This window comes from Corvus brachyrhynchos, unplaced genomic scaffold (genome assembly GCF_000691975.1).
Source record: "Corvus brachyrhynchos isolate BGI_N302 unplaced genomic scaffold, ASM69197v1 scaffold116, whole genome shotgun sequence".
NCBI classification, from domain to species: domain Eukaryota; kingdom Metazoa; phylum Chordata; class Aves; order Passeriformes; family Corvidae; genus Corvus; species Corvus brachyrhynchos.
The window spans coordinates 2,941,996-2,950,886 of record NW_008240221.1 but is presented as its reverse complement, the minus strand read 5'-3'; the positions used below and the strand labels follow the sequence as shown (position 1 = coordinate 2,950,886).

Below are 8,891 nucleotides of genomic sequence, written 5' to 3'. Positions count from 1 at the left end.
TTTTCTGTGCACATGGACATTATATGGAAGAAAAAACATGCTATAGGCAGCTCTAACAAGACCCAGGTATTCAATGAAATTCAATTCCTGTTTTACTCATTTTACTCATTTTACCACTGAATAGCTTCTTTTTTCTTTTCTTTATTTTTCCCTCCTCTGTCCCAAGCTCTCTTTCTTGCAGAGGTCAGGACCATGATGCTGATTCCTCTCCTGACATATCCATCCTACACTGATCATAAGGAGCAAGAGGCTGACAGATAATGTTGAACAGCTTTCCATGGGAACTCGGATTATGCAAGTACAGTTTGATCCCTGCAAAGGTTCAGAACAACTCGGATATACATTGTGCACTGCTGCCAAAAGTTTGTCTCCAGGCTACTAGGAGAGATATTTAAGGCACTGTGATGTTTAAACAGAAAAAATATGTCTTTTGTTAATCATATTTGCACAACTGATCAGGAAAATTCATTTCTTATGTTTTCAGAACTAATTTTGTGGAGCAAAGTGAAGTAAGATTAACCTATAGACCTAAGCAAAACTATGGCTTCTTTGTTTCAGGCTGGAGAAAGGCCAAATCACATTATAGCATACTTTACTGGTAAGGTTATATATTAGGAAAGTCCCAAAAGGGTTTGAGAAGGAACCAGTACGTAACAGAGTTAGTGACTGGCTGTACAGCTCTATCTTGTACTATTTCCAGATTCTTACATTATAAACCACACAGTTATCAGTTTTATTGTCGCTGTGATTCCAGACAGGCACATATATCCCATAGGCACTATGGTAATACTTTGACGAATGAAAGGGTCACTTTTTGCCCTGACAGTCCATGTGTAGAGGTGGGAGAAAATCTAGGTAAGACTCTTGGAACACATCAGCTTATATTTTTCCATTGTGCAACACTTGCTTTTCTTTTTTTTTTTCTTTTTTTTTCTGTTCTCTAGGATTTTTTTCCTCTATTCCACTGTCTTTCAGTGTGATTAATATAAATTTATTGAATACAAATTTTCTCCAGACATATGTTTTCTGGCTAACAGTCCATTGTCTATTATATGCAAAGAATTGTGGTAAAATTTTAAAATATGTTCACGTATTTAGCTGGGATATTTTAGTTACTTAACCAATCTTTTCTGTGTTTACAGAGGTGTTGAGAACTGCAGTGCCTACTGAAGCTAGTGGGAACTTTGTCTGCTCAGCATGTCTAGAAACTGGACTTTAATTAACATTTTATTGATTATTAAATTTTCTACATGTTCAGACAGCAGCATAGAATTCTAGTGCCTTCAGTTTTCTGGCCATTTTCAATTGGTGTGGAAAATAACCATAAGAAGATGGTGTGATAAGGAAGTTGTTGCTTTTATTGCAAATCCATACTCTACATCTCTTTTAACCCTAATTATGTTCTATTGCTTAAACAAAGTTTGTTTTACATAGGGTATACAAACAAGATAACATGTAAGAATTTCAAAAATAACTTTTTAACTGCACTTTCCAGTCAGAATGGCTAACTAAACCTGTGTCTTCATTGTCAATTACAACAGCTCTCCCTTGTAGCTGTCAGCTGCCCCCTTTCAGGAAAAGGTATAGGAAATAGATGTTTCCTGCATACCCTGCCAGTCACAGTGATATGAAAGGCATTGATTTTATACCCAGTGAGGTCTATGTGAAACCAGTGGAGACAATTTCCTTAATGATTAGAAATCTATGTAATTTTATATTTGTTTAGAGAGTAGAAGAGAAACTTCAAGGTCTTTTTTTCATGTCATCATTACACAGTAATAAACTTTCTATATATTTACACAACATAGCCCCTCGATTATTTTAATTTTAAGGGACTAAGACAAAACATTTTGGACCAGTGACCTCCATATATTTTATTTTATTTAGAATTGCCTTCTTCCTCTACATATCAGTACAATTCTACCTTAGCCCCTGTCATAGGTTAGCAAGCATAGTCCCGGAAGGGACGTCCTTGCTAAGGGGTGCTTACAGTTTCCTCTGGGAACTGATAGAACCTATCAGCTGGCCAGTTTGAATATGGACAATTCTCTAAGCCACTTAAAGTTGTGATCACCTCTGTTATCCACATTTAAGAATAGGCAAACTCCCCCTCCAAGCTCTCTCTCGTTTCCAGCGCTGGGACAGGTGGCTGCAGGCCCCGAGCAGGGCCCATTTATTGCAGAAGACTTTGGGGATAAGATTTTTTTTTTTCTTTTAGTCATTTGCAGACTTAATTTAGAATAACTAGTCTGAGATCATTCTTCATGGCTTACTTCTTTAAACTCATCACTCATCTCTTTTCTTGCATTCATGTTTTGGATACATAGCTTTGCCATATGTTGCTGTTTAGAGTGGATTTCATAATTTTGTGGAGAAAACTATTTTTGTGCAGACAGGTATTGTACTGAATTAGTATCTATAAAGGAGACAAGGCAGGTTGGGACTCCAAAGGAGGGGGTTGGAACTAGAAGATATTCAATGCGATAAGAAACATTCAACATTCCAGCTGCAAAGCTGCAAGGCTGAGGTGAGATTAACCCTTTTTATTGCTGTGAAGAGCTGAAAACCTGAGGGAAGAGAGAGAGGAGATGCTTAAAGCTGAAATTCTGTTGTGAAGCTATGATATATCAGAGTATCCTGTTGTAATTTCATGAAGATATGGGGGGTGGAGTGTTCAACTCGTAAGCAAAAGCACCTGTGCTGAGATAGGCAGATGCTGACGCAGCTGTAATTTCATGAGAAGTTTGGACAGGGAGAGATGAACCAGATGAGGACTTTTGCTCCAAACGGGAAAGGAGAAAACCTCAGTCCCTAGAGATGAACCTGATGAGGACTTTTGCTCCAAATGGGAAAGGAGAAAACCTCAGTTCCTAGAGATGCTCCCAGAGATAGTCCTAACGATGAAGATGATGAAGACCCTTTGCTCCCAGGGAAGGAGAAGGGCCTCTGTTTTTGTTTCTGAACGGCTCAACCTTAAAATTGTACCCCAAAAATCTTCAAGAGTGGACCCTTGAAAGCAGTTGCGGGAAAAGCTGCAAGTCGGGGGAAAGGACTCACACGCAGGCAGAGAGACTCCTCTTCCTAAATGGACTGAACAATATTTGGAAGTGGGCAGCTGTCTCGTTGTGATAATGTTTTCATAGCATGAGCAAGAAGAGACTTCTCTTTCTAAATGGACTGAACAAGTGTAGTGTAGTGTAGTGGTTTGGTCTGTGTCTAGCCTCATTCAAAATAATGTGGAAACACAAGCAGTGTTTGGATGTAGAAGGCATGTGTATACCTTACTATTGAGTTTTCTAATTATTGCAAGGTTCCCTGTTCATCAGAAATGGGTGGAACTACTGCAATTCAATTCTGATTGTTATTTTGAGCATATGGAAGTCTGAATATATTTGCTTTTGATTATTCTATACCTAATTTCAGGAAGGTTGAGTCCCACAAAGCATCGAATCCCTTTCCCTTGCAATGAAATCGGGAACTAGCAGTTGGTTGGGATCCCTCATTTTTACCTTGTCATTGAGAATCAGCCAAATGGCTTGCAGTGGAAGTTTCTTTCCAGAATTAAAAACCAAACCAAACCACGATAAAAACAACAACAAAACCCACAAAAAACCCCAGGCCTGCAGCCATCCATCTCAATGGATATTTTTCATATCCACACAATAAAAGCATCAGGCTTAAGTATCAGACTTAAAGCTGTCAAGTTACTGGCCAAAAGAGATGTTAGTGTTTCACATAATCTAATGTACACACTTAGACAGTTTCACGGTTCCCCCATGTTTCTTTTTCCTTTGGGATCCATTCCAGTCCCTGTCACAGAGACCCAGACTCTTTCTTTTGCTGTGAAGGCTCCACAGCAGCATAGCCTGGATTGTGTTGGACCTCAGGATACTCATGCAAGTCTGGGTGATCAAGGAATGAAAATCTCTGAAGCTCTAAAGGTACAGTGTACTTTTTAGGCCAATAAATTGGCTGTAGGAAAGACCTCAAGAAGGTATTATTAATGACAAGTTTAAAAGCCTCCCTTCTCAGCATGTTCAAACCAACATAAACATGAATTCTGCTTTATTTCTCAGTATTACAAAACTTTAACAGCACTGAACTGTAAAAATAACTAAATCTATCTCCTTCTTTCCTCTGCAGAGTACTTCCAAATCCTTCTGTTAAATTTCTACACTCTGTCACAGACATATTTTTATATTTCTCTGTCATTTCTTTGTCTCAGCTCTGTGGAAAAGAGAAATGATCCAATTACCTTGAGGAGAGGATTTCTAATAAAAATTTATAAAGAAATGGTAAGTGCTGTCACCTTCACTCTCTCTTTTTCCTTTTTTTTCCCTTCTCTGTTGTTGGTCAGGAAAGAACTGCTTACATTGACATGAACATTTTTGTATGTAAATATAGGCAAAGCAAGGCAAAGGAAGATTTTATACTGTTTCCTGTAAAATCCCTTACTGGATCAGATGTGATAGTAGTTGTATCTGGGCAGATTTTTCCTCAGATTGTTCTCTTGGAGCAGACCCTGGATTCATCCAAAAGGGGATTCTAAAGAATTTGGTCCCAGAACTCCCAGGGGAGCAAAGGCACTGATGGGAAATACTGCTCTGGGGGCTGCCAGCTCCTCCACCCCCAGGCAGCTGAGCTCCTTTTCCCCTGGCCATTCCTGTGCTTGAGAAGGTTTTGGAAAAGAGAACAGTCAATGCAAAAATAAATGCAGTCTTTAGTTTCAAACTACGTTAACATCTGGATACATCTGAATATAATTACTGGATGGGATATTGCATGTTTCTTGGCACTATGTTTTCCTTGCCCTCAGTGTTTCTCCGCTCCTCATCACTCACTGAGTGATCCCTCTATGCACAGGTAAATGCAATCACAGTTTCATATTTGACTTTTCTGCCAGTATTAGAAATCAGGAATAATCATTCTTATTTTCACATTTGAGTCAAAGGGTTTGAACTTTTTGCAGTGTTATTCTGGTGTCTGGTCTCTTTCCATGGAGCTCTTCTGTCCTGGTGCCTGTCCATCAGAATGTCTTCCTGACCTATTTTCTTCTTCAAAATTCTGTTCTTCTGTGAAGCTTGCATAATCCTCAGAAAGGACTTTATAGTGAATTTGCTACATGTCTAAGTTTATTCATTCCTTTCTGATGATTACCAGAATTACCAGAATGAATTTTTATATACATCTGATGAATGCAACTTTGCATTGATTTAATTTATGAATTAAAAAGCCATTGCTGTTTTTAAAAGTACATTAAATAAATTCATTAAATTATTAATATTTTTGTCATTCACTTTACACATTGACTAAAAGAGTTTCAGACTCTTGGATAATTTTGAACAGGTTTTTTCGGCACCTTGACAGTTTCACTTGGTCATTTCAAGAGAAGCCTCAAAGTCTTACTGTTAAACCTAACTTTTTGAAATTATATTGCAATGAAAAAGTAATAACAAATGGAAATATTCTAGAAATCAGTCTAAAAGCAACTTGCTGTTTAAATAAAAATATATGTTCTACCAAGAGCTGGGTCATACTTAGTCTCCTCTTGAGAAGAGAAGCCGTAATTCCTGTTTCAATCCCAAATTTCATAATTTCAAAACTTTTCAAAAATTTTTGAAACTTGGTAAGAAATTTAGCTCAGTTATTCCCTAATTTTAATAATGAGTATGTTTATACACAGAAAAATTCTTGACTTTATTTTAATTCAATATTGCCAACTTTGAGAACTGATGCAGGATCCTTCTCTGCCACTCTGTAGTTTAACAAAAAAAATAGGTGGTAATTCAGGACTGCATTTCTTACTTTTATGTAATAGACAATGTTTAAATCCATGCTAAGTTTCTACCTCTTTGTTTGGGGCACGTTTATTCTGTACAATAAGTGCATATTGAAGGCAGAGGAAAATTAATTGATTCTAAGATAAAATAGACAAACCCAGCAGCCATTCAGACACAGCAGCCAAGAGTGAATCATAACAGGCAGAAGGAGGTTAATGCACAGAATGTAATGAATTCTCTTATAGGCAGTTTTAAGTAGGCTACACTGAGGGGTTGTAGTTTAGTTACTTATCAGCAGAATGGAAAAGGTCTGGGTTTTGGTGACATCTGAAATAAAAAGCAGCTGCCTGGTGTTTTGGGATCTGCCTTTCACCAGCCGGTTTATAACCACTGCTTCACTTTTTGCAAGGTTCAGAACTTTTTGTAGCCCCAAGGGCATCCAGAAAGTAATTTTTCCAGTTAAAAACATTGTGCACTTGACAAGTAGGTACATAAAATGCTTTCTATTTTTTCCTTACCTGCTTACTTTTCTGTTTTTCATTCAAGATCTCATAAAACCATGGTAGAACAAGTGTTATAGTTAGTGTAATTTGCATTTTCACCTCCTTGAAAGAGAAGTGTACTCCCAAACTGCTTTGGGTGCTCATCTGATTTGTAGGTTCATAAATTAAATACGGTAAATTAAGCACTTTTTTGAAATTTATTTTTTATATTTTAGTGGTTGCTCTACAGTCAGCACTCTGCACAGACATCCTCTGCTATGAGACTGCTCCTCACGACATTGGAACAAGGGAATGTTTGGCTGTGTGTGCATTACACACAGCAAATAGCACCCTCATGTCTTTGGTGAACTCAGAGGAGGAATAGTTTCGCAGGTATTTCCACTGGACCTGAAAATGTCATATATGTCTTGCATAGGTCTAATGCCACATTTGCGTTCATGAATCAGCTGCAAAAATTTGGGACTTCAGTTGTTGGTTGAGGGAGACCATACTTGATCAAAAAAGTAGGTGCTAAATTAGCAAAACAAACTTTCAGCTCTCTATGCTCTTTTCAGCTTACTAATTTCTTGTTCCCTCTGCTTTTTCTAAATTCCAGCCCTCACTTTCTACAAAGTAATGACTTTAGTTTGCTTCATATTTTAAAGGGAGGAATGATATACTGTAATGCCATGAAAAGTGAACCCAAAAAATCCACCCAAACCCAGTTTATGTGGGTTTTATACATCTTTTTGCTGAGGAAAAAAGAAAAATAGACCACTTTTTTTGTTGTTTTTTAAAGGTATTCATTAAGCACAAAGTAAATACAAAAAAATCAAATAAACCTACTGGAACTGGTAAACTTGAAACTCTCTGCTAGAACAGAGTTCTAGTAAAAGAGGTTTCCTTGAAGAGACTTCCTTAGTTCTTAATGTGACCATTGCCAACACTATAATCTCTTTCAGTGCCTTCCACTCTGATACTTGTGTGTGTCCTAGTATGTAACGGGATACAGCAATGTAATTAGAACACCTTCCTTTTTTCTTGCTCCTAAAGGTACTGTGAAAGGAGGGAGTGATCTGGGAAGTTGGTTGCTACACTTAGTCAGTAGCAGCTCTTCAAGCAGCCTAGTCCTTGGGCCTTGAAGGATTTTTACCTGCACAGCTTGTGACACAAGACTCATCATTTTCCATGGTCTTTTCTTTAACAGCTTAGCTGGAAACTTGATCCTTGGGAATATCTTGCCAAGATTGATTTACCTCGAGTCAATTATTTTGAAGCAAGGAGACAATATGAATGAAGGGATGAAAACTCATGCTGTTGCCAAAAGAAAGACTGAAGTAATCTTCAAATTATACAACTGTGTCTAGTGATGACACTAATGAGCTCCTTAAAAATGCAGATAGCAGCTCATGCAATGATTAGCTTGTTTTATTGGTGGACTAATATTGAGTTCAAAAATATAATACTCTGAGTCTTTCACATCATTTCATGATGCATAATTCCAAGTTTCAAGGTAATTATAAGTAAAGATGAGTTTGTTTAAAATAGAATTTCTCTGATTGGAAACAGAGACAGCCTTCCATGTTTCCACAATGGAACTGTGATTATGGACATAACATAGGAAAGGTTTTGAAACGAATAAGTTTCTAGGCAGTGTTATAGCTTCCTTGTTTATCGGATATTGCCTGTGTAAGAATGACAATGAAAAGTGAAGTCTGCTATTATTTGTCATGCCTACAACAGCTACCCTATTTGCTGTCAGATTGCATTGTATGCATTGTACATCTTTTAACAGCACTTAGACATGCTGACATAAAATACAAAGATGATCCAATTACATTTTCTGCAACTGCATCTCATTTTGCTAATGCTTACAAATGAAGGGTGTCTATCACCCTGTACATGAGACAGAACACAGATAGCATTTTAAATCCCTTGAATTTCATAGTGTACACCACTTAAATACAGAAGCAGTCCTACTTGTAAACAGTTGACATGCAGCTCATAAACTAGTCTAGTCGATATGAAAATGCAACCATGTAGTGCATACAGAAATGATTCCTCCTTACTGTTATTTACCAGAGACAGTTCAAGTGTACAGCATTAGTGCTTATGTGCTTCCAGAATTCTCAGTGTGTATTATCTTTCTTTTTTTTTTCCTCCAAACTGTCTTTCCATGGGCAACAAACCATGGAAAATCCAATGAACCTTTACAGAAGTCAGGACACTAGAGGACAGTCTTTCAGAAGGATGGTATTTATTCATATGCCACAGATTTATATGAAATAGAAGAATCTCAGACAGTAAAAGGGACTCATATCGACATTGCCAGGAGTGACCAAATAGGGTGGCAAAATCTTAACCCTATAAGCTGAGTGTCATTAGATGTAGAGTTGCAGTTGAAACCCATGTGCTGTGGTGGGACACATTATGCAGGAGTTCACGGAAGCAGTTTTGCTCTAGAAGCAAAACAAGACCTGAGCTGTTGCTGAGCATAAAGTGCTTCTGCTTCCACCTTGCACGTCCTTGCTGTACTGGATATTGCCTGCTAGTTTCCTGGTGTTGTTATCATTCTCATTCTCATTCTCACCTGAGCTGAAGGTTCACTTTGTTATCATGACTGGGGCTG

At 37.7% G+C, this 8,891-nt stretch overlaps 1 long non-coding RNA gene across 1 annotated transcript; it reads left to right on the top strand.

The window, feature by feature from the left end:
* Positions 1-3,139: 3,139 nt before the first annotated feature.
* Positions 3,140-8,101, top strand: LOC108449310. Its single transcript, XR_001865469.1, has 3 exons — positions 3,140-4,295; positions 6,499-6,655; positions 7,470-8,101. It is a non-coding gene; the product is annotated as an uncharacterized LOC108449310 (long non-coding RNA).
* The last annotated feature ends 790 nt before the right edge of the window (positions 8,102-8,891 follow it).